This window comes from Plectropomus leopardus, chromosome 5 (assembly GCF_008729295.1).
Source record: "Plectropomus leopardus isolate mb chromosome 5, YSFRI_Pleo_2.0, whole genome shotgun sequence".
Lineage (NCBI taxonomy): Eukaryota > Metazoa > Chordata > Actinopteri > Perciformes > Serranidae > Plectropomus > Plectropomus leopardus.
Genome location: NC_056467.1, coordinates 5,167,845 through 5,195,456, shown reverse-complemented (window position 1 = coordinate 5,195,456; position 27,612 = coordinate 5,167,845). Strand labels below are relative to the sequence as shown.

General features: G+C 39.5%; 1 protein-coding gene across 1 annotated transcript in view; it reads right to left on the bottom strand.

Moving 5' to 3' along the window:
• The window catches only part of LOC121943083 (SPRY domain-containing SOCS box protein 4-like), a 62,977-nt gene extending 43,114 nt beyond the window's left edge, over positions 1–19,863 (bottom strand). The window contains exons 1-2 of the mRNA XM_042486465.1: positions 19,629–19,863; positions 719–811 (exon numbers count right to left, since the gene is read on the bottom strand). The gene's annotated coding sequence lies outside the window, so the exon portion shown is untranslated. The remainder of the gene's footprint in view (positions 1–718; positions 812–19,628) is intronic.
• Between the last annotated feature and the right edge of the window lie 7,749 nt (positions 19,864–27,612).

Sequence of the window (27,612 nt, the reverse complement as noted above, 5' to 3'; positions counted from 1 at the left end):
AGTCACATTTTACTGTTGCAGCTGCTTGAGGTTGAAGTTCTACCTGGTTTACATACAGATGGGTAGTTTAGGTGGTTTCAACCTACACAGTGATTAATGGGAGATGAAAGAGGAAAAAAACTAAGTTCTGCTACACATATCTGCATTCATTTTTCTGACCTTTATTTCTTGTCTTTGTTTCTTTTGAAATGCAGGATAAGTCGAACTTATTTAAAAGAAACCGTCTGAAAAGCTTAAAGGGAAAATGTCTCCTGGGTGGAACTAACAACTCACGGACATCAAACGCATGACAGGGGATCCCAAATGGACAGTTTTCTTTTAAGATGTCACAAGACAAAAAAGTTGCGGACCATTGGGTTTATCTATTTAATGTATTTCAGAAGGTTATTGTTTTTGTTATGTATGTCTAAGTTTTAAAAGTAAGGGTAGACAAAGTTGTCAAATAAAGTTTTAAGTATAATATTTGCTCTGCAGTTGAATTTAAGTATTAAATAGCATTTAATGGAAACACTTCAAGTACAAGAACCTCAAAATTGTACATAAGTTAAATGCTTAAGTTATTTACTTAGGTACTTTCCACCAACATCATTTGCTGCTTTCATCACCATCAGTATCATCTAACAGTGCATGGCTTTGACCAGCTAAAAAGACAATGAAGACTGCTGACATATGTAATGAGGTTGGATGAGCAGACTTGGTTGTCAGATTGGGAGCTCACCTCTTAATCCATCTGGGTGCAGGTGTCCTGAGAAAAGTGCATCTCTGCCAAGTCCACAGGTCTCAGGACACACTATCAAGCTCTGTTTTTTTCCTGTTGAGAAAAGATGCAAAGGTTTGATTAGGGTGATACTAAGAAACGTGAGAAGGTGTTTGTTCTTTGGCAGGAGGCTCTATTACTAGATTTGGGTCGATTCCAGGTTTTGCTGGTCTGGTTCAGTGTACAAGCTTCAACCAGTTTGATTCTGTGCAAACCAGCTGAACCCACATTTGCTATGACGCTTTCTGGAGAACTATAAAATCGTTTATATCAGCACCCTGTGCCGACGATATCAAAGCACAAAATTAAGCAATATGTGACAAACAATGTGACTAACGTAATAGGCCTTTTATAAACAGAGACAATAAGAACTGCTAACGTCTGCCTGCCTCTGCCCAATATACTGCCTAACCAAAGCCAACCAGCGATGAGTAGGAGAACATGAGTAGAGGCGGGGAGGGGTACAAGCAGCGCACAAAAATTGGTGGTTTTTTTGGGGTGACGAATGAGGAATTATCTATACAATACCGCCTTATTTCAGTACAAAAACCTAAATAAGATGGCAGCTGACTGGAGGGAGATCAGAGTGTTTCTGCCATTGCTATTAACAACCTGCTTGATATTTAATATTTTGCATGTCATTTCCAGTAAATATTACAACGTAAAATTTGTTTTCTGTGTAAAAAGTAACATTACAAACGGTAGGATTTACGCCTGACGGCTGTAGCTTGCATGTTTGTGGTGGTCACACTGACAGCTTTGTTGCTGCGGTACTGCTGCTGAGCTGCCTGCTGCTGTAACTGCTATATTTTCAAAAAATTGTGAGAAAAGTTGAAAATATGGCAATGTGCCTGTGGCCCCAGGCCCCCAAATGACTTCATCTGCCCCTGAGAGCTCAGCGTGAGCAGCTGGATGAGACACAGAGCGATGAGTCCTGGTGTTTCTAAACAATTCCATCCAAAGTCTGAGTAAACCTGAAACTAAAACAAATCAGTCTGTGGAAGTCTAAAGAAATCACTTTCCAGCGCTGAATATTTGACTGTTTGTTCATTTAGACACTCTCTCTTTACGGTGGTACTTGGTCCAACGCTGTAACACGTAATATTCACTTCAGTTTGTCTGTTTTCTTTTTCTCTTTATAACGGCAGTGACACCCTTTCAGACAATGTGACCCATATTAGTTAATAACTTTAAATAAATGTAAGTTCGTGTCTAACGGAAACGACAGTTCCTGAAACAAACAAACTTGCTCTTCTTCATCCACAACTGACAGAACAACTGCAGATGGCTCGTTAGCTGTCTAGCTTGCTATTTTTCCATCATGCTGCCATGTTACATTGCTTACAAAGAATGAGGAATAACGTGACCGTAACACAGACTGTTAGTGTCTGTCAGCGTGTCCACCATGTCTTCGCCCATTTAATTTGAAAGAACAACTGCCAAAAGGGAAACAGCTACGTCACATCCTCAGTCACACTGACCAACGGTGCCAACTCACTCATTCCCTTATGGAGAACCCCATGTGGAGCGCTGCGACCGCATGCTGCGGTCCGGTCAACAATAGTTTGAGGAGCCTCTTAATGAGCTCACACACTGCACACTAAAGGATTATAGGCAATGGTCTGAGATAATGTTTTATACCAAGTGCCACAAGAACACTAGAGGATGTTCTCCTGAGAAAGCCTCTGTTGGTTTGTGGCTGGTTCAAATTCAGGGCAAGATGAAGCAATTCAAAATAAGAGGACAGCGACAAAGCAAGATAAGAAAGGAGGGAATAAATAAGCAAGAAGGAAGAGGGAGGGGACCTCTGCTCTTTTGAATATTCACGAGCCTGCACAGTATTAATGTTCATCAAACTTTAAGACCACTCCTCTTCAAACATTGAAAGCACAGGGACTGGTGTCCCCTGCCTGCCATTGGCAGTTTATGTTGGTGATCAGGCCAGGGAAATACTGATGCAACTATTCTGTGGGGTGCACGCACACACACACACACACACACACACACACACACACACACACACACACACACACACACATTTGAGAAGTAGAAATGATGTGTTACTACTTCCTAGTCATGAATCAGGGTTTTCATGTGAAGACGCTGCAATGCAAATCAAAGCACCCCAGAGAGCCATGTGACAGACTGGGGGGAGAGCTGCTGCGGCGTCAGTGCCAACATTACTCCCTGTGGTCAAGCACTACTTTACTCCTCCATCTGCTAAGCAAAGCACTCTAAGAGCTGGCTGCTTTTCCTCAACAAGTGTAGCTCAAGTCGTAATTCTGTTCGCTGAGTCTTCAAGTATTTTGTCGGCCAAACTTAGGCCACTGGAGGAAATTGGCAGCAATCAGTGTTTTTATATGTATTCAAGAAATCAAATTAGTAACCCAATTTCTGAAACATGTAAATGACAAAAAGTTTCTTGTATCAGGTTTTATCATCAATAGAAATCCAGCAAATATTACTGGACTTCTACCATTCTGGTTTTAGTGTTTTAAAGGGTCCACAAAATTCACATTATTGTTGAGGTAAAGGTTTGGTATGTTTTCAGTACACCAGGGTAAAAAAAAAAAAAAAAAATCTTGCAGTTAGGCTATTTTGAAAAGTTTAAACATTCATTCATTCTACTGTTTATTATAGGGAGAAGGACTCGCCTTCCAATCTGTTTTTGTCTCGTTCTGCTACTTGAATTATGGGCGATGCCACCGTAGATCAAATATTTTGTGTTTTCACAAATACACCCAACTACAGCTGTACAATGTTGGGATACTTTTAGGCCAAAAGGGTTGTCCATATAGCTTGACTAAAGTGGCTAACCAGGCTAAGATCACTAGTGTGCTACAGGTGACTAGGCGTTTGCAAGTAGTAGACATAAATAGACAATCTTGACAGTAATTATTTGGGTCACACGGCATACTAAATCAAAAATGTAAATGAATAAGCACTAATGCAGGTATTGTTACACTCCTACCTGGTTTCCTGTATCTCACAAAGTCTCCCATTACCTCATATTTTTAACATTTTGATGTAATAACCAATTTCTGTTACAATTTAATACACTCCAAAAGAGAAAATCAAGTTTGAAATGGCTTTCTCACCGCTTCCCTTTTTTGTTTTTTATGTTTTTGCACTATTTTATGTTTTATGACATCAACATTGTCTGTTAGCTGTCAACTTCATAATAGAAAAGTCAGCCAGATTTGTTTCTGTTTTGGTCATTAAATGTTCATAATGAGTTATGAACATTTTGGGTTTTTTTTTTATTAAAAAGGAGTTTTGGTGTGACTGATTGAGCTGCAAAAAAATGTTTAAAAAAATGCTGTTTGAGAAGAAAAGAAATCCCCCTTAAAGGTTTAATAGCCAAGACTCTGATCTTTTAAATTATATTTTCCCAGCATTACCAAAGAGTTAAAAATAAAAATAAAAAAAGTGAGGATTTATTCCAATTCTCAAGAATGAGTGGTAAATATAGTGATCCACATATCATCACTGATTAAAATTAACTGCCAGTCTTAGCTCCCTTTTTCACTGCTTTTTACGCACAAAAACACAACTCAGCAAGGGGTGTTATCTTGATAATTATGCATTCAAACGAGCAAAGGAAGGAATGCTTGGCAAAGAAAGGAGTGCTGCTGGATTGGTGCAGAGTGGGTTTGGATAGCACCAGAGTTGTGAATGTGCTAGTATTGGGAGCTTGTGGCCAGCACCCCTTTTAACATTACAAGGTTCCCTAAGGTATCAAGTTCATTAGGAAACTTTCCCTCTTCAAAGAAACATTACAGTGCATCAATTAATCAGCTAATGAAAACTTAATGAACACTAGATCAATGAGCAAAGACTAAAGCCACTCACTCCGTTGCTGTTTAGCCATTTATCTATCACCCAGAGTACAACCATGATAAAATTACAAAGGCAACAAGTTCAAACAAGTTAAGTCAAGTTAATTTATTTAGAAAGCCCATTATCACAAAACAGTTTGCCTCAGAGGGCTTTACAGCATACGACATCCCTCTGCCCTTAGACCCTCACATCGCCTAAGGAAAAACTCCCCCCAAAAAAACTGTAACGGGGGGAAAAAATGGAAGAAACCTCAGGAAGAGCGGCTGAGGAGGGATCCCTCTCTCAGGATGGACAGACGAGCAACAGACATCGTCTCAATAAGCTAAATTGCAGGTATGATGGCTTCAGAAATGATCCACTGATTTAATATGGTGGCATTTGGGTGTATCTCTTCTGAATTACATTCTAGAGAAAAACAAGTAAACACACACACACACACACACACACACACACACACACACACACACACATACACACACACACACACACACACAACTAACTGATCCAGGCCCGGGGAGTATGTGGTCTAACAAGACAGCAGGATAGCTTCTGGGGCTTACACAGTAGCCCTCTTTCCAATGCCCCTCACTCCTCACCACCTGTTTCCTCCCACTCTGCCCACAGACAGCTCCACTAACAGCCAGCGAGCTGGTGCGGAAACAAAAGTCAAGGTGCTCTGAGTGACGTAGAATATTCATTAGCATTGAAACAGATTACGTCTGAGGAAGGAACCAAACCTATCTGTGAAGCTTCCTTGAAGGAGAAATTTTGCCACTTGATATTGATGGCAAATAAATGACACAATAAATTCATTAGTAGGTGCTGCACTGACAGAGAAGCTGGATTTTTGCACAGTTGTTATTGCAGTGCCTATATGTACAAGGATGCATTTCATCCCAATTCTCAACTCCCAAAAACTCCCCTGCCAAGCCGTCTGAAGTAACTTGGTACACCGTGTTACTAAAAACAACGTAAAAACACTATAGTGTTACACTATATAACAGCAAATATATCTTACAGTCCCTAGAAGCTGTGTATTGCCAACACAGCCAGAAGCTATTATTTTGTCGGCCAAAACACACCATTAGGTGACAAAAACACTAACTCAGTAGTCATCTCTCCTGGGGGGAGGGGGGTTTCCAAAAACAAGACAAACGCACTAAAACTGTCATGTTTAGGTATTCCACTGTCCCAAAAATCACAAACTCTAATAAACTGGTTTGGTTGAAATAAACCTACACTCTGTATGTCCCCACTTTCTTTCAGGTGACGGCAGAGCAGCGTCTCTCTGTCATTCTTTGGAGGCAGAAGAAAAAAAATGGCAAAAATAAACAGCAATGTACTCAGCCAAACATCAAAATATTTGTCCAATAGTCCTACCGTAGTCTCCAGCACACCTCTGTCCCGTGAGGAGCAAATCTTTCACAGGTCTCTTCCATTAAAAAGCCAGGCCATCACTGCTCCATTGCTGGCACACATATTCGTACTGTAATTCTAATTACTGCATTTGAATGAGTGCACAGGTATTTGTTAGCATCTGTTCTACTGCAATTTTATCATGCACTGATAATTAAAAAGGACAATCAGTGCACAGTAACCGAGGTATAACTCCAATTTAGCTCACAAACACAGTTTGACATGCTCCACAAGAGGAAAGAAGGGGCCAGCTGAGCTGGCAGAAGATATCTGCCGTCAGTGTTGAGGGGAATTATGGAGAACTGCAGCTTTTAATGATTTGACAGTTTTAATGATGGTTAGAGAGAAGAGGGGGTGAACCATTTATCAGTAGGAGGCCCCTGGGAGACTACAGCCCTCAATCGTTTCTGCCTCATCTACCTTCTCTCCTTCCAGCCCTGTGTGTTTCAATCCAAAAACATTCTCAAGCGACCAATCACGTCTATTGTCTGACTCAGAGTTGTATATGGGCCTGGGCTGAAATAGTGGCCATCAAAGAGACTGTTAAATTGTACAATAAAGATACGTGCAGAGTGCACACGTGGTGTGAAGATGGATGACCTTGTTAGGAGCCCTCGGGCGCTCCATCATCCCTTCCTGAGTGCCACTGAAGAAACCATAAATAAAACTCCAACTTCTTCACGATAAGCACACCTACACCTCAGCCCCAAGACTGCTGAATGTGTGCACCCCAAAACCTCCCTGAACATGATGTGCAGCCCTTTGTTCAACTGACAGCTAGTAAATCAGGCTGCAACATGAAAGAGAAAAATCGATTCTTTATATCAGAAAAACATTTTTTTGTCTTTTTTCCCTTATTAGTACTTTTGGACTGCTGTGGCTTTGAAGGGTCTAACTTTTCATTTGAAAACCAATTACCAGCTTACTAAAAAAATTAAAATGGCTAGACAATCTGCAGGTACCTATGCACTTACCTGTACAGGATCAATGTCAGAATCCATTGACTTTTACAACGATTAAGCCTCTGGGTGCAATGGCTAATATTTGGGGAGTTCCAGCATGACCTGCGAATATCTTGATAATGGATATCTGGGCCAAGATTTCCTTTTGGGCCGCATCAGAGTTGGGGTGATTTCTGGTTTTGCCAGTCCCATCTAGTGTACGGGCTTAAACTGGTCAGATTTTATGCAAACCAGCTGAACTGGCATTTTCCATCATGACAAAAGTAGACAAAGTAAAAAGGCCACCTGTGCTGGTGGCGTCAAAGTGCAAAATCCAAGCTGTAATCCCACTTGTAAAATCTGATATATCAGTAAGGTCCAGTGTTTGGTTTACATACAGCATATGCTTTATTTAACTAGGGAAAAGACTCTGCAAAATATAAAATCTCTTTTTCAAAAGCGAGCTGGCAAAGAGGGCAGCAAAGAACATGGTTACAACAATAAATACAAGCAGAAAAGCCTGAGCCAATTGGCTTGATTTCTTTTAGAAAAAAATGGGAAAAGTACCTGAACATTTGTAAAAATAAATAAATGAATTAATTCATTAATTAAAAAAAGAAAGAAGAAAACAAACAAACAAGGAAATTACCAGGTGCCAACAATTGTAGTAATTCTGTAGCATTTTTTTTCCTTAGCTATTTCTCCCTAGCTTTTTGAAAATAATTTTCTCTATCTGATAATTTCTTGCAATTTGCGGGACATTTTTAACCAAGTTGCTCATTGCTTTTTTTTCGCCAATGTTTTTGACAGTTCACACCTGTTTGATCAGGGTTTAAAGGGTTAAATACTATTGAAAGGCTTCTGAAAGCAGCACAAGAAAAGAGATTCAGGTCGCTTCAGGTTTCAAAGGGTTAATATCAAAGAGGTCTGAAAAGTTTGCATATAGGCAGTTGCATTCTGCCTCTTCTGTTCTCCAGGCTGTTTGTTGTTTCCCCCTTTCTCAAACAAACACACACCAATGCCCTCTCTTCTTCCTGGTCAGAGGTACGTCATAATTTTTTTTTTTTAAATTGACAAGTTCTGGTAAACCTGATTACAAATTTCACTCCCCATCTAAAAAAAAAAAGGTAAAAAATGGCAAGTAAATGTTCTGGAGCCCTGTCTTTGACATCTTTGCAGAGCAAGAACGACAGAATCTGCCTCACTCCTTCACATATTTTGTCTACTGAAGCAGCCAATTAGCAGCATATTTTAACAGTGTAACTGGCCATGCTCAAAAATGACTTGACATGTTCTGCATGTAGGCCACAGGATGGCTCTGATGACATGGAGCCTAACTGAAAGGCATGTTAGCAGATCAAAAGTGCCATGTCACTTTGGCAGCTAAATTAGCTTAATGTGCCATTGTTGAGCTTGTGGCCTCATCTACCCCTCTAAAAAAAAAAAAAAAAAAAAGTCATTAGTTACAGTCAAACACGGTGAGCATGTACTTGGATGGCTCCGTGGGTTGCTGTGCTAAAGCACTTGACTTGAGTTCTAATTAAAAATGCTACACAAAATTTGGAAGGGGGGGGGGGGGGCAGACAGTGGTGTGAAAAGTGTCTGTTCCGCTTTTGTGCTGCTTTGATCTAACCTCTTCCTTTCCCAACGCCCCAGAAACACTCGGCCTCAAAGACATATTAGTTTGTTCTAACCTCAGGAGAACTCTGCAACACAGTAATGGACGATGGTTCGTTAAGTGCACCTTGGCGCAGCAGCTTATCTGAACAAATAGGTAATCAATAGAGCGGTAAATCTTCAAGCCAACATCTAAAACAAATATAGATGTCATTTGCTACTTCTACATTATCTTTGACTTTGTGTATACACCTTCAACAGAATACATGACCTACATAATTTTAAACTGTTCATGCACAAATATAGAGAAACAGAAAAAGATTACAAGCGTTCGTCAGATGGAGCCGACTGCTGTGAACAAAGATCCTGACATCTTGCAGGGGGACCCAGCAGGCAACAAAGCTATTGAACGTCAGAGGAGCAATGGGATTCTAGGAGAGCAAATCTATGAGCACGTAGGACAACTCAATTATTCATGTCAGTGCAATGTGGTGAAACATTGGCTAGGCTCATGGGCTGGTTGAAACTGGAGGTGTATGCATTAGCATGTTCAAGTCACATCAGAGAAAGCATGAAACAGGATTAGGGATGGGCCATAGGTGGTTTACAATAATAGTAGTATCATTTTTAATATGAAGAAACTGCATCACGACAGCTGCAATATTTTATGGTGTAAACACAAAGATGTCATGCTGTTATGCACAGCAACAACAAGCAAGGCTGAAAGCAAACGGCTGCTGGCTCCACAATGGAGGATCGTAACGTGGCATCAGTGGCATTGTTAGGCCTGCCCTGCAGCCCAGAACGTTTTTAAATTAGCCCCAGACTTCTCAGACCCTTTTAGTGACTTGCTGCTTCGAGTAAACCCTTTCCCACAGGACAAAAAACTTGCAAACACACATCTAGCTTTAGTATTTACCGTCAAAGTTTACAATCAGCATTCGCTAATGCGACAAATGGCTCTGCAGCAGGTGCCGATCGATTATCAGCTTGGACTTTTATCAGAGCCAATATACCGCATTTTGCCAATTTTCTGTATGAGCAATTTATTTTAATGATTTCCAGTAAAGTTAATTGATGAAAAATTGTGCATATTAAACTCAGCCAACACCTGGAAAGGCAGTCTACAAATACATGCAAAGAAAGGGTCGGCATTATTTTGTAAAACCTCAGAGAGCTATCTTTATTTATCTTTGTTTTTTTTATTTAACGGTTCATTTGGTTGCTGTTGTCAAAATATAAGCCCACATGAAGTTTTAAGAAACATACTATGTGTGAATGTGCAAAAAAAAAAAAAAAACTGTTTAATGTTTTAATTTTTTTAAAGAGAAAGGAGGAAGGAAGGGAAAGATATTAGAATATGTTGTGACTTTTTAATAATTTACTCATTTTGTTGCAGTTGTATATTCTTGAAATTAATTAAAAACATTTTTGCTTGTTTTTTTGTCTTATCATCACAGATATTATTGCAAAAATACCATTAAACATAGTGATATTATTTTAGGGCTGTATCACCCACCCTTTAACAGGATGATATGATGCTGCCACCAATTACAACGACTGAATGAATGAATAAATACATAAACACACACATACATAAACACATACATACATGGGAATGATGCAGCACATCTTGGATAAGAGGAAACACTTACACTGCACAGATCATCTGTCTTTCACCTGCCGCAAACTTTAAAGTCAATATTCTATTCTTACGAGATTTATCATACACACACCTACACCTTAAACACACGCAGAGAGACTGACTGAAACAATACTGCAAAGCTTTACTTTATCCCAAATGGAAGCATTTAACTCATGGCTTATGAAAACACTCCTTATCTACTGTGCTTCAGCATATTGACATGTGCATATGCCGCGCTCCTCTTATCCTCCATTTCAGCTTCACCACTCTGACAGCAAGCAGCCATGTATGACTGCATTTTTGCACCAACATATAAACAACACTGCACAGGAGGTCACCTGAGGTGAGATGATTCACCACAGCTGTGTGTATGTGGACTCTGCCCTTACAATGACCCCGTGGTTAGGGTACACGGTTTTGCATAGCGAATTGTTATAGCAGGAAAAATAAAGATGATGAGGAGGAGACGGCATAGAGGAAAGGGCAGGATGTCTGGCAGTAAAACATTTAAGAGGAAACTTCCTGCTTCCAGGTCAGATTTAAGCTTCTCTTTCTCTCATGGTTGAAAGCAAAGATGAGCTGTGAGCTTTATGGTATGTGTGGTTTATGGTCTAATATGTACAGAACTCCAGGTTTTCTTTGTAAAGTGGATAATAGCAAAAGGCGAACAACTACCAGGACTCTGCTCAAAAAATGAAAAAAAAAACTAAGACAACTGTGCAGTCATTAATTATCCTGTTTGGTGCTTCCATTTAAAATATCTGCTTTAAAGGTTTAAAAGCATGTTTTGGGCAGAATAGGGAATAGCTCACATTTTAAGAACTAATAATCAGTCCAGATGTTGGAGTCTACAGTCTGGCCGTCACATTGTTACTGCATTAAAACAATAATGAGATGTTGTGTGGATCTGGAAAACTTTGTTGAATAAAAAAATATGAAATTAGCACATCCAATTGATGCAGATTCGACAAATTTTCTAAATTCTCACCAAAATTAATGACATCACACTGTTTCCATTACCACTAGCACTGTAACCGTGTCTCTTATCTGCTTCTAAGAGCTTGGAATACTGGCTTCAGTTACAAGAGGCTTTCTAAAACTTTTACTGTCTGACAGAGTGCGACTTTATCAAGGCAATCACTACACTAACCCTCCTCATCCCTCAGCTATTCATCACCCCACCACCTCAATCTTTGTATGTCCTTACATGCCGTTTGACTCTCACTGTATCTGGCCACCCTCCGAAGCCACTCTGAGGGCCAAATTATGCTTGAAAAGAACTGGTTGATGTGACATATCATCCATCAATGTTGGCAAAGCTGTCCAGAACAGCCAGATTCACAAACAGGGTTAAAGACTGGCTACGGTGCAGTGATTGAATATAGCAATAAACATTTAAAGACTTACGGAAAGCATCCACAGCTTTGCACTTTTCTCTACACATGCAACATGACACCAGTTGTTGAGTAAAGACAGCATGCCTGTGTGTGCAAACAGCAATATCAGAACTGTCAAAAACTGTCTCTGTGTTTGCTGTCAGTCCTACTTTATCAGACAAACCAAACACTCAAGAACCCACGCAAAGACCAACTGATGCATAAACTACTGTTTTCTATAAAAAAAGTTGCACTTGAATGTACCACAATGGCTAGACAGTTTTTGACATATATGCCAATAATTAAGGTAATTAATTAATTTACCCTGATTTTAGTGTTTTGCAATTAAGTTTACTTATTAGACTATTATTTTTTTCTTTTTTAATCAAAGATCACAGTTTTGAAACAACTTAAAAACTTGTTCACTGTTAAATGAAGAACACAGAAGGGCAACGAGGTGCAACAAGGGGCTCAGCGTTTATCAGCTGAGATCCTTTGGTTGCTATTATACACAATTTCCACGGATTAAAAAAAAAACATCAGTGTGATAAATTCTCATCTACAGTAGTTTTTGAGCAATGTGACAACTGGTCTTTGTGGTAGGCTATTTGTCCCCCCTTCCTCCACTGTGGACTCGATGGCCACATAAAGTAAAAGTGCAGCGCAGCGTTTTACCCAAATCTGACTATTTTTCAACTCTCTGCGACAAGAAAAAAAAACAGCAACCTGCAGCACAGAATAGCCACTCAGTTCCTTGTCACGCTACTAGCATCTGTAGCATAATGTATATACATAGTGCTTCCCTTAAAAAATAAAAAACACAAATATTGCACTTGTGGCAGTTGCCATCTCCTGCTATTGATCTGTCAATGGCACTATATTGCAATATTGCCGTTGTTGCAACGGCCCTTCTAGAATTTAAAATTCTAAGATCTGGCAAAGTTGTACATCACTCGATCAGCAAAACTCCAGTGCCAAAGTGACATGCAAATGCAAGAACAAGTAGGCTCCATTTGAAAACAATCTCAGCGGCAGCTCTAAATCACTGCTAGCTCATTTCTGCTCAGTATTTCTCTCCTTTAACACACAGCAGAGTGCTACTGAGGTCTGAATTTCAAGTGCCATGTTGAGTATATGGTGCATTTAGTGCAGACGTGGTGAGCATAAACCACTGTCAAGAGGAGTTTTCATTCACAGGACTTTGTAGCTCAATGCAGCATATAATGCGGCGCTTCGGTGTACCAGTATAGAAACATGTGGGTGGAAGCTTCTTCCAGGAGGAGAGCTTTACGCCACATCCTTCTCAGATGTGAAAGATAAACAGCCTTAGTAACTTGTGCAGTACATCCTCTCTCTCTCTCCACTTCTGTCTATAGGGAGGAACATCCGTCATCTGCCTGAAGAGCTGGATGAGAATCCAATCTTCAGCACACATCACTCACCCAGCAGCGACAGCCAACACTGGCTGGCATGTGCAGTAACCTATTCTGTTATAATCACGCACACCATGCCTAAAGCAGGGAAACCATGGGTAGGATTTGCTTCAAATGGGTGAGCATATTATAGAAACTCTTGTGCTGGAAAATAAGGTCTCATGTCCTATCTAATCAATAGTGACAGTCTGAAGCCAGTGGCAATGTGCGACAATCGGAGACATACCGGTGACAGGCTGGCAGTTAGAGCTTAGCACTGTCTTTCCTTCCAGTTAAAAAAGCCCACAAAATCTGATACCAGCCGGCACTCACAGCTGAACCCGTTGGGAAATGCTGCTACTTTGCATGCAGTCCCCGCTGTTCAATCAACCTTATCATCCGGACAGGGCAATGAAAACAACTGATGGATTTTTTTGTATCTCCCAACACAGCAGTGACAGAAGCAATTGGGCAAAACTAGGTGGTATTTACCACAGGCACCAAAGTACAGCTGTGGCTCTAAGAACAATTATTTCCAACCACTGACACTCATCCAAAATCATTTAAATGGCCTTCAAGAGCAACTAAACATGAGTGGCGGCGATTTAAAAAGAGCAATTCAATTTAGTGTGAGCCACTCAAGTGATTAGATTCTATTACACAGTGCAAACACAAGGGCACTGCTGGCCTTTTAAAATGACCCGCTGTCCTGTAAAGCCCAGGCGTTGCCCTGCTCAGCGTCGGATTGCTCTTAATGGGATTTCACAACATTAACATTCCACTGAGTCAGCATCGGGCACGCTGGCTGCAGTGCCCCTCCGCTGAAACAGCCTCGTCTCTGAAAGTGTGTACCAGTGTGTGTGTGTGTGTGTGTGTGTGAGGGAAAATGAGTGCAGTGGGGAGGTGTTTGGAAGGTTTGGACAGTTATCAGACATGCTTTGACTGTAGTGGAATCCCTTTTGAGAAATAACTACAGCACACAGAACATTTCTATCTGAAGGAAAAACATCTTCTGACGTGATGCAGCTGAGTGAAATTCACGACTTCAGCAGCAGTTAAATGCCATTCTGTCGTCATCATTTTTCTGGACACTGCCCTTTCTGTCAATCTTTCCTGGATGCATTTCACTGTGGGACAAATGAGCTTTGTTTCTTTTATTTATTTGGGGGGATAAGCGCTGCTTCCATTCTGTTTGTGTCCGCGCTGGCGGCATGTGTGCAGGTAGGGATATCGACAGTTAAACATTAACCATCAAAACTATTTTTGTGTGGTTACACAGGTTTGGTAATAAAAACTGAAACCTTCAACATCATTAGGTTTTACAAAGTAAAAATTCCTCCCATGCTGACACTTTCTTTGCATTTTTTCATAAATTAATTTTGTCTGTGATTATTACAATAAAACGCTGGTACAGATAATCTGCAAAATGCCAAATATCGGCTCCAATAATCTATCGACCCCTGCTTCCCACAGTGATTTGATATGAAGCTAGTTGAAAATCACTTAAGTATCTCTTTAAAAAAAGTGTCCATCTCACGCTCAGCTATTCTTCTGTGATCATTTTACTGCTGCGTTCACGTCATAAGTCATCATAAATGTGAGCGGCCAAATGGGAAAGACTTTCAATGCGAACCTCTTAGTAAGATACGCAGCACAGATCTGAAGCAGTTACGTGACCGATCGCTTATCCAAGGGACAGAAAATTAATAACTGTTTTAATAAACAACGTGCTGCCTTAAGCAGGAGCTAACATCATAGTAGCCAGATTCTGTGATCAAAAACACTGCAGCATCTTGGGTGTAAAAACTTGACAAATAAGTGTATAAAACAAGCAGAACACGCTGAAACCTCATTTTCATGCTCAGAGTTAGGAGCGGGTTTGTGGCAGCAGCAGGAGGCTGAAGGAGAGTCAGCAGTCTGTACCTGGGTGTCACCCACAGCTGTCATTACAACTAATTTGCTACTTGACACAAGAGGCACGACGGAGAGGCCCGGCAATCATTACCCACCTCATTTGTCAACATAAATTCACCAAATAGCCTGACAGCGATGTGAGCATAACAGTCGGATCATACAGGTGCCACCAGCGACTCCGTCAGGCTACTGCAGCTGACTGAGGGTAGGAGATAGAAGACAATGCGCCAACTCCCTACCTGGTGTAAAAGTCATTAGTGCGCTCGCCTTCAGCCATGTACGATCAATCTCGTATTTTGTGCAAGTCACATGAGGCAACGGCAGTGACTTAAGTAGGAGGGACCTGTCTCATCAATTCAGAAGGCATTTAAATTTAAGAGGAAAGCCCAGCTCAGTGCGCCTTTCTACTCGGGCTGGGCGATAAATCAATGGTTTTCAATCTGTGGTTTAGGACAATTTTCACCCCTTTGAAACCTCAGCAAATTGGCTTGATTTCTTTTAAAAGCATGAGGAGAAGACAACTTGACAAGGAAGGGCCAAAACATTACCAAGAATTTAATAACAAATTACAAAAAGATTAATAATAATAACAAACATTAATTTAAAAAATAAAAAAGAAACATGAAAAATGCACAAAAAAAGAGAGTGACAGAGAGAGAGAGAGACAGAGAACTATTTAAAAAATATGCTTGTTTTATAATATTTGTATGTATAATTTTATTATTTTTTTCCTTCTTTGATAATATTTCATAATCATACCCAGCTAAATTCTTAGGTCTCCTCACATTTTAATTATTTATTTTTTGCAATATACAGGATATTTTTTGCAAAAATCACCTCCCAGAAATCCCTAATACGAGGTCGCTCCCACATGAGGGGCTTCCATTATCGCTCGCACAACACTCCTACGTCACCTTCCACTGGAAATAATGACGGCTGCAATAGAAATAAACCTGCTAATGTTTTGAACATCCATCGGCATGCTTTTTGGAATGTTATTGCGAGAGGAGAAGTGCTTAACATTGCGAGAAAAGTCACATAACGTCACTCGATGGAGACGCAGTCATGGCGTAATTGTGTTTTATCGAAATTTTGAAAATATCAGTTAATTTTTGCGCAAATCTGTAATGAAAACCCACCTAGTGACTAATGTACCTTTATTTTCTCCATGGTAGACTGCAGAATTGAAGAGTAAACTGCTGACCTCTGAAAACTGTGAACATGGGCACATTTATGCCACCCGAGCTTGTGGTAACAGGGAGGTCGACTAATGTTACAGTGGTCACAGGGTCAACCCCCAGAGTGCAGAGGTCAACTGTTCCCCTCTGATGGGAGCATATGACCTGGCTTTCAACACGACATGAAAGCTAATTAACACCCAAACCATTGGTCACGCTGACTGGAGTTGTCCTGGAAAAATTGCTCACATGTTACAAGATTTTGGGTTTCTGTTTACTGCAGCAACCACAACTGAAAATGAGACCAACAACCACAACAGTGAGCCGAGCTACCACATCAGCCAGCCATGTTCTCCATCTCACCATCTGCTGTGGTCCACCCACACAAATCTCTCATAACACTATCTGGACAGTAGCCTGCCAATGCCCAGGAGGGCAAAGCAGATGGTGTGCTTACAGGCAAAGTATTTAGCCTTTGAATAGCAGGCACACTTCAAATCAAATGGGCGCTGGACAAAGTCAAATAGTCCACTTTTTATGCCTTCTTGGGCATTAAGGTGATTGTGATAATGATTATGATTATGTCAGCCTTTGCATAGCAGCAAAGCTCTGAAGAGGAAGCAGCCTGCCTCTGTTAACTTGAAAACACCACAAAATAGAAGCAACTTAAAAATGCTGGCAACCGAATCATGTCTCTGTTTTTCACTTCTCCAGCACACACACTGAGAAATGAATTCCTGGGAAAACTATCACTCGATTCATGCATGAATAAGGAATAAATACAAGTGTTCCCTTGAAGGCAGCCAACTGATTTGCAACAGCAAACATGCCTCGTGTAAACTGTTCTCTCATAAAATGGAAAAATAAACAACTCCTTTTAAATCCTGACATTTTTCTATTAACATTATCTGTAGCCTACACGTTGAATCATTATAACACAACATGGTAGATTTTATATATGCCTTCTTGATGTTTTGGCACATGAGAGACTTCCAAACAAGCAGCATATTGCTGCAACACGGTCCGTTTATCATGCGTTCATTCATTATTCAATTCCATCTCGAAAACTAAAAAGCAAATATTGAGGAAAGTTTTCTCATTATCTGCTTAAAAGTAAAAATCAAACAAGGAAACAAGAACAAAATACATTTACATTGTTCTTTATTTTAGACCAGTTAGACTGAAGGCTTGCGTGTGTTGGCTGGCTGTATCCAAGTATCCATGGTAACAAAAGCAGCAGACAACCAAGAAAAGTGAAAAGAGGAGGGCAGCGCGTCTTGTTGACATCAAAACGTGTTTCAGCTACTTTAAAAAGGCCTAGTTAAAAAATACAATATCAGTCTAAGATGACGCTGTATTGAGAGTGTTTTCAACTTGAAGTTTGGTTTCAGATCCTGTAACAGCCACAAACAGCACTTTCTGACCCAAACAGCTGACCGGTGTCGTGCCAAAAAGTGATTGTCTGCCAGAAACCGATTGCCGTCAGCAGGAGCTACAGTCTGTCAAATATATTCACTATGAATGAAATCGAGGGGTTATGAGGCAGAAACAACCTTTTAGTAGCAAAATAGCAGCTGCAATCACTTTTTGGCAAGTTGAAAATTGTATTTCATTTGTTGCAATGGCCTTTTAAAAGGTATTTACACAGGTAAAAGGGGACTGGGTGACCTAGAATCTGTCAAATCTAATCACTATGAATGAAATCAACTCATTTTGAGGAAGAAACAGCCTTTAAGTGGCAAGATAGAAGCTGCAATCACTTTTTGGCAAGTAAGAAATTGCATTTTATGCATTGCATTGGCCCTTTAAAGGTATTTACACAAGTAAAAAGGTCTGGGTGAGCTATAATCTGTCATACATATATCACTGAATGAAATCAAGTCATTCTGAGGCAGAAACAACCTTTTACTGACAAGACAAGAGCTGCAATCGCTTTCTGGCAGTTTTATTGGCTCTTCAAAAGGTAATTCAACAGGTAAAAAGGACTGGAGTGGTTATAATCTCGGCCACAGAGCAGATAATACCTTTATTTTTACATTACCTATCTGTTAAGTATGATAGACTACTTATGTAAACAAGATTTTAGAAATATTAAACTCATACAAACAACAGGAACAACAAAATTGTCTATAGTCGGGTAAATGTCATGCCTAATCAAGATATAAACCGCAAACACGTGAAAATTGGGTTTCACAAAGACATACCTATGCTCTTACCACGGACACAAAGTTATGTGTATTTACATGCTACGACTGTTTGACTCTTTAACAGTCTGTGCGCGCTCCCGCGGACGGCAATCAGTTTCTGGCAGTCGATCACTTTTTGGCACGACACCGGCGGCGGATGAGAAATGTAGTGCCTAAGGAAAACACTGTGAGACGGTGGGTTTAAAGTAGTTAAAATACTCTAAATGTAACATCCGCTTAGGCTGATACTGATTTTTTTAAGGTTGGCCTCTTGTAAGTGGCTAAAACAAAATAACCTCTGTGGGGTGCGCGCCTCCTCTGTTTCTGCAAACCAGGAGCGCGCCCACAGCAACTGTAGCCTATGTAACACACTGACTGTACATAAGCATCTCATACAGCCACACTTGAAATTTATTCATTTTCAATTAATTAGATACAAAACACGCGCTGCCACCCTCTTCACTTTTTTTGGATGTGTGTTGCTTTCGTTACCATGGATACCTGTTTCACTTTAAAGCTTACGGCTGCTCCAAACTGTGCGTAAAAGTCACACCCAGGCGTTCCCAAAGTTGGTGACCAAGGCTCTGGTAATACAGTAAATATTTTTGAAATCTTCTCCATCATCGTTTCCTTAATTCTGAGCGTCACTCTTCTGACGGCGCATGCGCGAAGCCGCACCAGAATGACACAATCAGAATTAAGTAAATAAATAAAGATAAATAAACAACGTAAATCTGACTAGTTATTTTGTTTTTAGTTCCTCGTTTATTTTTTTTTTCATTTCAAGAAGATAATGAGAAAACAAACGTCTTTTTTTCAATATTTGGTTTATTACAAGAAAACAAACAAACGCATTTCTCACTTGTTTGTTTGTTTGTTTGTTTGTTTCCAGAAGGAATTGGATAATGAATGAGCGGATGATACACAACACCAGTCCCGGCTGTTAAAGACCAGCGAGTGACAAATAAATTCAACAAATTAAACTGTTTTAAACAAATCAAATACGCGACTACCTTTAACAGAGTTGTGCCGAAATTCTGTCCGGACACCAAACAGTCAGAAAATAATAAACGTCTAGTCCCTCTAAGTGTGTTTGTCAAGTACGAATAAATCCCTAAAATAACAAAAATATTTAACAGAGTTTGGCGAAAGCTGTGTTTTCCTGGCGCGGTGCGAATTTATCATCGCTATCGTTTCCCCCGAAAAAAAACACAAGAGAAAAGTTTGAAACGGGAGTTTTCTTCGTCCCCACAGTGTAAAGCGACAACACAACACAGTTGCGACTAATTTAGGCTACAGACATTTCTGTTTAGTCTTACGGAAAAAAACAAACAAACTTAACGTACCTGCGTATTCAAGGCAACAAGGTTTGGAGAAAGGCGACCCGCAAACCTCTCGCGACGACGCCAACTTTCCTCTTTCCTCAGCAAAAACAGCCAGTCGGCCTCGCGACACGGAGCGTGTTTAAAAGTGTTTAAAGTGGAGCAAAAAGCAGCTCCTGCAAAGAGGATTTTAGTCCGTGCAGACGGAGTGAGGAGACGTTTTCACGTTGAGCAGGCGGCTTTCTTTGTTCCTGCTGCCTGCAGCCAGTTCCGCGGATATTAGCCCGTTCATGAGTCTCTGACAGCCGCTGATTGGCTGGAGAGTCGGGATCAAGAAAAGGTGACTGACGCAAAGTTAGCCAGAATAACAACACAGCTTCCGGTCAAATCAAAATTTTTTAAAAAGCTATTTTTGTATTCTGTGGCTTTGTATCTAGCACAAAGGAAAATGCTGCGTCACGATTTATTAAACGTTTTCACAGAGCGCGATCGTGTGTTTTAGGCTGCTCACAGATATTTTACTCCTAAATGTGGCTGATTCTATGCTTTTATTTTGTATGTATCACTACCACACTTCCTGTCAATTTCTAAAATTAAGGAACTTGACGCAGGGTGGAGGCTACTTCGTGCCATACATAGTTTTATTCAGAGTATAATTAACATGTTTGCTTCTGCTTGTTGTTTATTTTCTCGCACTTGAAGCATAAGTCAAAATATTATTTCAGAAATTGGAAACAAGTTCATTGGTCAACTTTCAATTTATACTTAGCCAAGACACAATCATATTTTTTTCCATATTAGCAGGAATACTGTTAAAGTGAGACACTTTCTCATAATTTACGTTTCGCAATATTTTTGAATTATGATGAAAATGTTGTTGCCCTTCATACTATTCTTCATGCCTCTGCCTGGTGCTGTTGTCAAAGTGGGTCACCTTTAGTGGCAAACACGGACACTTCAGACAGATTTTGTTGTTATTTAATTCTGGGCCTAATAAATTAAATACACAGTAATCAAATAAACAAAACAACAAACATGACTTTCAAAAACAAAAGAAGAGTGGGCTGCAAGTACAGCAAATTCACTATGTCATTTTAAAGCTTAACTGTCCCACTTTACCCATTGTCACACAGTATTCACAGTATACCAGTATTCACCCTGTATAAAGTATATGAAAACAGAAGAAAAAAAGAAAGAAACATGAGAGTCAGGACGGATAACTCTTTGTTGGCAAACTGACACTTTGTACAAAATCTGTTGCTATTTCCGTGTGGACCTAATTAATTATATACACAATGATAATAATGAAGATACCAATAAACATGCTTTTTTAAGAAGGGGTGCAGGTAAATCAGATTAATCATGTCATTTTAGTTTTCACAGTAAGATTTTTGAATATTTTGTGCCATGTCCCCAGAAGTGATGTCATAGCCACCAAACCTATATTTTTTAATTACATTCTTGCTAATGATGAACTGGTTGTTGATTTATAAAAGTAGGAGTATATAGATGTGAAGCTAGAAATGGTAAAGCTTAACTGTCCTGCATTACCCATTGAGCCACTTTACCAGTATTTACCCTGTTTAAAAGAAATATATGAAGGCATATTTTTGAGATATGTGTACTTGAATTATCAGAATTCATTCGTTTTTTGTTTTTATACTTCCACACAAGCACATTGGCTTCATTGCACACATTTCACACATTAAAGTTAGAGTTTTGAGTTCCTCCACCAGAGATTTTTGAGCATCAAACACTTAATTTCCTGCATTCTGGCAAATGTTTATGTGCATTTTCTGTATATATTTATAATGTAGATGTCTTTAATTTTCTCAAAACAAAAGTCCTTTGCTCCTTTCATGTTTTTATTTTCACATTTTCTGAATGCTGAGGGGGAGGTTTATTTTAATCATCACTTTTTAATATAACTGATGTTCAGTCGAATACCTTTAAGCTGTCATTAAATGGGTGCAGCTGTGTTTGTGGATTAAACCCAAGCTAATGCGTAAAAAAGCTTATTTCCCTGCATCTAAAGCCACCTGCAACAAAAACCAGCTCACAACCATGAGATTAACACTGAGGTTTGTTTGGGCTCAAGAGGTTAGTGCTCAGAGGTTTCACTCCACCCACAGCATAATGTACACAGTTGTGCAAGTTTATAGCGAGTCTTTTCAAACAGAACATTGATCTGATAACCTCTTGTATTATAAGGTTCTCGATAAAAACTCCTTTGCCTTTTGTCTCAGCCCAATTCCATCTATTTGCATCACACCTGTATCAGCTGATTTGATTATGAGCAAACAGCCTCGGCCGGTTACAAAGGCCTGGATGAAATTAGGCTCATTGTGAAAACTAGACCATGGGCTCCCCGAGCAGCTGGCCTCAAATCAATTCCAAAGAGAACATGAGAATTGAAGTTGATGGGTTTAACACAGCAGGGATCACTTGCCTGTCAGTGTGAAACACTCAGGTTGATTTTCTTCGCTCCTGAGCGGTGAGTCATAGAGGGAATAGTTGAACTTTTTGCCAGATATGCTTATTCACTGTCTTGCCGGAAGTTAGAGGAGTAGATCAATAATCACTCACTTCAAATTAACACATTATGTCTTATTTGTCTTATCCAGACAAAAACTGAAACATAAAAACAAATTGTAGTAAACTTGTCGTTTTTATACTCCAGTTTTTGTGTGAATGAAACGAACAGGATGTTCATTAGTAAACTTTAGAGTTGCTGTTAAACAGAATTTGTTCCAAACTGAACAGCCTGGCTTTTTCCTTTTGTTCCCAGTCTTTATGCTAAGCTAACAGTCTAGTATTTCAAAGTATTTTAAAGAAAAAATAAATAGTATTTATTATTAACAAGAACTAATGAGAAATCAGCACAAATAATAAATGTTGCTGACAAATAAGAAAAGTAAATAAACAATGAGAGAATACGCTTTGCACATTTATCAGTGAACCCTTTAAAAACGGACAGGTCATTGTTTGCATAGTTCTGTTTGACCATTTGATTTACTTTAAAAACATGACAAAAAGACCTTATTTAGAAAACAAATAAATAAAAAGTGTGTGAAAAATGTCCTAAGATTAATCATAATTATAATTCATAATCATAATTATATTATTTTTAAAATTGTTCTATTTTTTGTTTGTTTGTTTTAGGAATTTTTTTGTGCAAAACTTTAGGTAATTTTCTTTATTTTTTTTTAAAACTAGCTTATTGCTCATTTCTGGGGAATTTCTTCTTGATAAGCTCATTTTCTTCTTCCCACATTTTTGAAAGATATCAAGCCAATTTGCCCAGGCTTCAAATGATTAAATATTTCTAAAATAACAACCATTCTAGCAAAAGCATTCATTCTTTTTCAGCAGAGAGCTTAGGTTTTTTCTTCCCTGTCATCTTGTCATTACCTCAAGTTACCTTAACTGCAGTTTGGTGCGAATGCAGTTTTTCACCAGAATGGTGTCACAATTTCCCCAGGAGTTCCCTGTAATGGCCTCTTGAGATCATTGTTTGCACAATCTTGTATATTTCAACCTAAAATAAAAACCACAAGAGTTAGAGCATTCACTCTGTAAGGCTAAGGCTTCTGTTTCTTTATGTTGTACACTCATAATAACGTCATTGGGCTAAGTTTCCTGCAGTGCAAAACTATGCCTCAGAGGAATGAATGATGAATCCATCATCCATCACATGAAAATGACTATATCTCAAAAAATAAATAATCATTGCAATTACTTGTGGAGTGTTAAAAATATTACCTTGTGTTTCTACATTTAAAAGTACTTTGGATCAATATGTTTTGATTTGTATTTTGTAAAATCAGATAAAAAAATGTATTGTTTTGACACAATTTCAGTGCATTTATCAACTGTATGGGCTTTAGAAATATGAGGCATTTGAAGAAATTTTAAAAAATGACATCACTATAAGCAAAAATAGCAATAGACCATCTCTATTAACCCTTTGAAACCTGAGCAAGTTGGCTTGATTTCCTAGAAAAAATATATGGGTAGAAGGAAATAAGCAATAAAAGAAGACATGGCTCAAAAATTAGCATGAAATTGGTAAAGAAAGAAAGTAAAGAAAAATACAAGAAAAGAACCTGAAAATTAAAAAAAAAAAAATAAAGATAAAAAAAGGTTACTAACGAACTAACTAAATACATACATACATAAATACATACCTACATACATAAATGAGGAAATACATAATTAAAAGAAAAGTCACGCAATATTGGGAAAACATGTTTTAAAAGATATAATAATTCTGTAGGCATAACATAATTTCAAATATGTCATTATGCTAATTATAAATATAGTTTTTCCTCTATATACTTTTTTTCCTGGACATTTTCCCTTAGTTTTTCTAAAAAAAAAAAAAACATTTTCTAAATCTACCGATTTCTGGAACATTTCTCATCCATTGCCTTTATTCCAGTGTTTTTGACAGCAATCAAACCACATCTATCTTTCTAAGTGTCACCACAGAAAGTAAAATGTCTGTTAGTCATAAAGTCAGAAAGTTGATCACAGTGAAACAGAGACGCTTCCAACTAACCATGACTCAGAGCTCCCATGCCGTGCACGTGTCTGTGAGTGCGTATGCAGTGGATTTGGAGTTGTGTAAGAGCGAGTTTTGTACATATCTATTGTCTGTGAACGAGGCTGTGCGAGTGTCAGTTAGGATGTGTGTGTGTGTTGTAGTGTGTGTATCTGCCCGTCTGCCTGCTTTTCAGTGCCTGACTTCAGAGAAAGCTGCCGTGGCTGTTCTCACCAGCACACACTGAATCCTCCCCAAGTCCTCCGACAGACACTTTGCATCAGATGTTTTCATTCTCAGTCTTTTATTATGTCATCTGCCTCGCTACATCCTGCATCTACCCTTCTCTCTCTCCTTCTCTTTCTCCTCCATTTCCCCAGCTGTCTGTCTCTATCCAGCCCTAAGGTGTCACGACTTCATCCTGTGGGTCCCTCTCTGCCCAGACCGGTTGTGGAACAGGTCATAATTTCTTTGTGTACTGACTGTCAATGTCACCGCGTCACCATGAGGATTTCAGCTTGTTTGGAAATAGAGGAGAGTACTTAGTCCCAACTTGGCTGAACTTCTCTTCACTTTGCCTCCCATATGTAGGTGATTTGTCTGTGTGTTTGTGCGTGTGTGTGCCGCAGAGATATGTCCCTGAATTCACCCGAGCCAGTGTGCTTTTCACAGCCGACCACAGTGGGCGGAGGGTTCCAACAAAGCCAAAGTTAAGTGTGCTCATGTGTTTTGTGGATACATTTGAATTCAAATTTTAGTCCAAAGTCACCAGACCGACAGATTTTCATACTTTCTGTGTCTGGTTGTGATCAAGTTTGTAAAATGTGCATTCAATTTACAAATTTTCCTCTTACATTTAAGGGAAATGTCTGTATTTTTTTAAAACTTGGAATCTATTCTCCCATGTTCTTGTCTCTTAGTGACTAACGAACACAACAGATCCAGTACAAACAAACTGGTCCAGTATTGAGAGAAACTGCAGCAGCAAAAAGTGTCAAAACAGTCTACAATGTGATCCATACAGGCACATGGGCACCATCAATTTACATTCAGTAAAAGTGCTTGTTTTTGCCTCTGATTGGCTCACATTGTGATCAAATCTTGCTCAAGAGAAATCTGAAATCTTAATCCATGCCTGCAATGTGTTGTGCATGTCTGCCATACGCTATATTTGCTGTTTTCCACTTTGACAGTTTGGGCCATGGTAAATATCTGCAGCAAGAACAACAAGGATTGTTGGTCTGAGTCTGGAGCCTAGCTGCTCACGAATCCAAGCTACTGACTATTTCAGCCTCCGCTATAGCTGCAGCAGACAGACAGTCGTGCGCTGCACAGACGGCTCTGGCTCGGTCTGAGGTTCATGTGTTTAGCCAGTCAGTGACTCACCTGCAGGAAATTGTCTCTCGCCACCACAGAGAGCCTCCAATTACTGCGTGGGGTTAGAATGAAGCAGTGCCAGAGTCAGGGTGGCCATACAGAGTCTGCAAGAGTGAGAAAGGACCAGAGTTATTACAATTTTGTATTTTTCATTCATTGTTATTTTTGTTTTTAATTTTTGTTTGGAATTCACTATAGTTGCATTCAGTTTTTCAGAGTAGGTTTTCTCATATTTAATTCACTGAGTCTTTGCAAGTTTGTTTTTTTTGTTTTTTTTTGTTTGTTTTTTTTAGGATTTTTAGCTTAATAGGATAGAACAGAGTATTTGAGTGAAAGGGGGGAGAGAGTGGGCAACATGGAGCAAAGGGCCAGGATTAACCTCAGCTGTTAGCAGATGAGCTACTGTGCGCCCCACACGGTGTCTTTAAAGTATAACAAAATAAGAAGAATGTAGGTGGCCACCAACATTGCTAGATGTTGAAATTTGGTTGAATTTACATTGTGATATCAACGTCAGTTTAATGCAGAAAAGTGACAACAGATGGTGGTAATATTTTGTTAGATGTATGTTGTATTGTTAATTAACTAAAATCCAACATAATTTTGGTGTGGAATAACAAAACCTTCTAATCCCAAATCGTCACATGTTGCCACTTTGCACTGTGATTCCATATTTGAAAGATGACTACATATTTCGTTTAACATATCCTTTTGCATCTGCTGTTGATGTTCCATGATGGCGCTACCATGATGTCAACAAATGCACATGGTGAGACGACACGGCATGTGATTTTAATTAGACAACACAGGTTATAAAGTTTATAATAATAAAGGTTCCATCCAGCCACTTTCTCAAGTGACGCCGCCCGTGTACGTATCATGCGGAAGCAGCAGGTGCCATCTGACCATCCACTGATGTATAATAACAACACGAACAGTCTGTCTGGCATTTCCTGCACAAACACAAATGTTGGCTTTTCACACTGCGATTTTAAGCCGAAAGCACTGTCAAAGCGTCAGTAGTTTATGAGTAGGAATGAGAACAGGCTGAGAATAACGACATTTAGTTGTAAAGTATAGATAACAAATCCCAACGTCTGAAAAATGTCATAATGTTCATGTCCACGCAACATGTCATAGACATTTAAAACACTGTCAAACCAAATTACATTCCCACCAAAATTTATAGCATAACAGTTCAACTTCCTTCTGAAGCCTTACCGAGTCCTGCTACCAGCTGGGAGATGTCAAATTTAACTATTTTATAACCAGGCTGTGTTAAGAACTTTACAGTGAACTTTGAAAGCTGTGAGGATTTACCTGGCTGGGAAATGCAGCATCCAGTGTTTTTGGAGCTTGGCCCATATTGGGTCTAAAAGTCAGGATATCTTGGCCTCGAAAGCTTCAGTTTTGACAACTGTTAATATGCTTCTTATGTGTCAAAATAAAAGTGTAGTGCTAAATGGTGGGAATGCCCCTTTAAGAACAGACACATGCTGCCTCCCTCTGTAGGACCTCAGAAATGAGAAATCACTTCAGTGGAAGTGGAAATTGGAAAACGAATGCCAAAGCAGTAGGCTACAGAAAAGAAGCCAAAAGCAAGAAGATGAAAAGCCTGATATATACGTAAAGACAGAAAGAAACCTTAATCTTTACACATAACCCAAATACAGATTAGTGCCCAGTTTCCCCTTTTTAAAGCCAGGCAACAGAAAGCACCACAGCACAGAGCCAAAAGCCTGTCAGAGGAAATGGAAAACAACATTTTTTCTATCTCCCTCTGCCTTCCTTTCCCTTCCACTCCAGTTCAGAGGTAAACAAGGTGTCAGTCATAACACTCTGCCGGCTCCATCAGGGTTTTTACTGTCATTCCCCAGTGAGTCCCCAATGCTTAATTTAAACACAAGGCACAACCAACACCCCATGGCATTTTGTATCATCCCAGGAACACTGGTATTGCTGGCAGATTGTGGAGCACGTTTTGGGAACACACTCCTTCCTCTCAGTCTGACAAAATAAATGCGTGTGGTGTCTGACTCAGGCTGGTCCTGCTGGAGCTCATGTGATTGTGTTGTTTGTGCCAGGAAA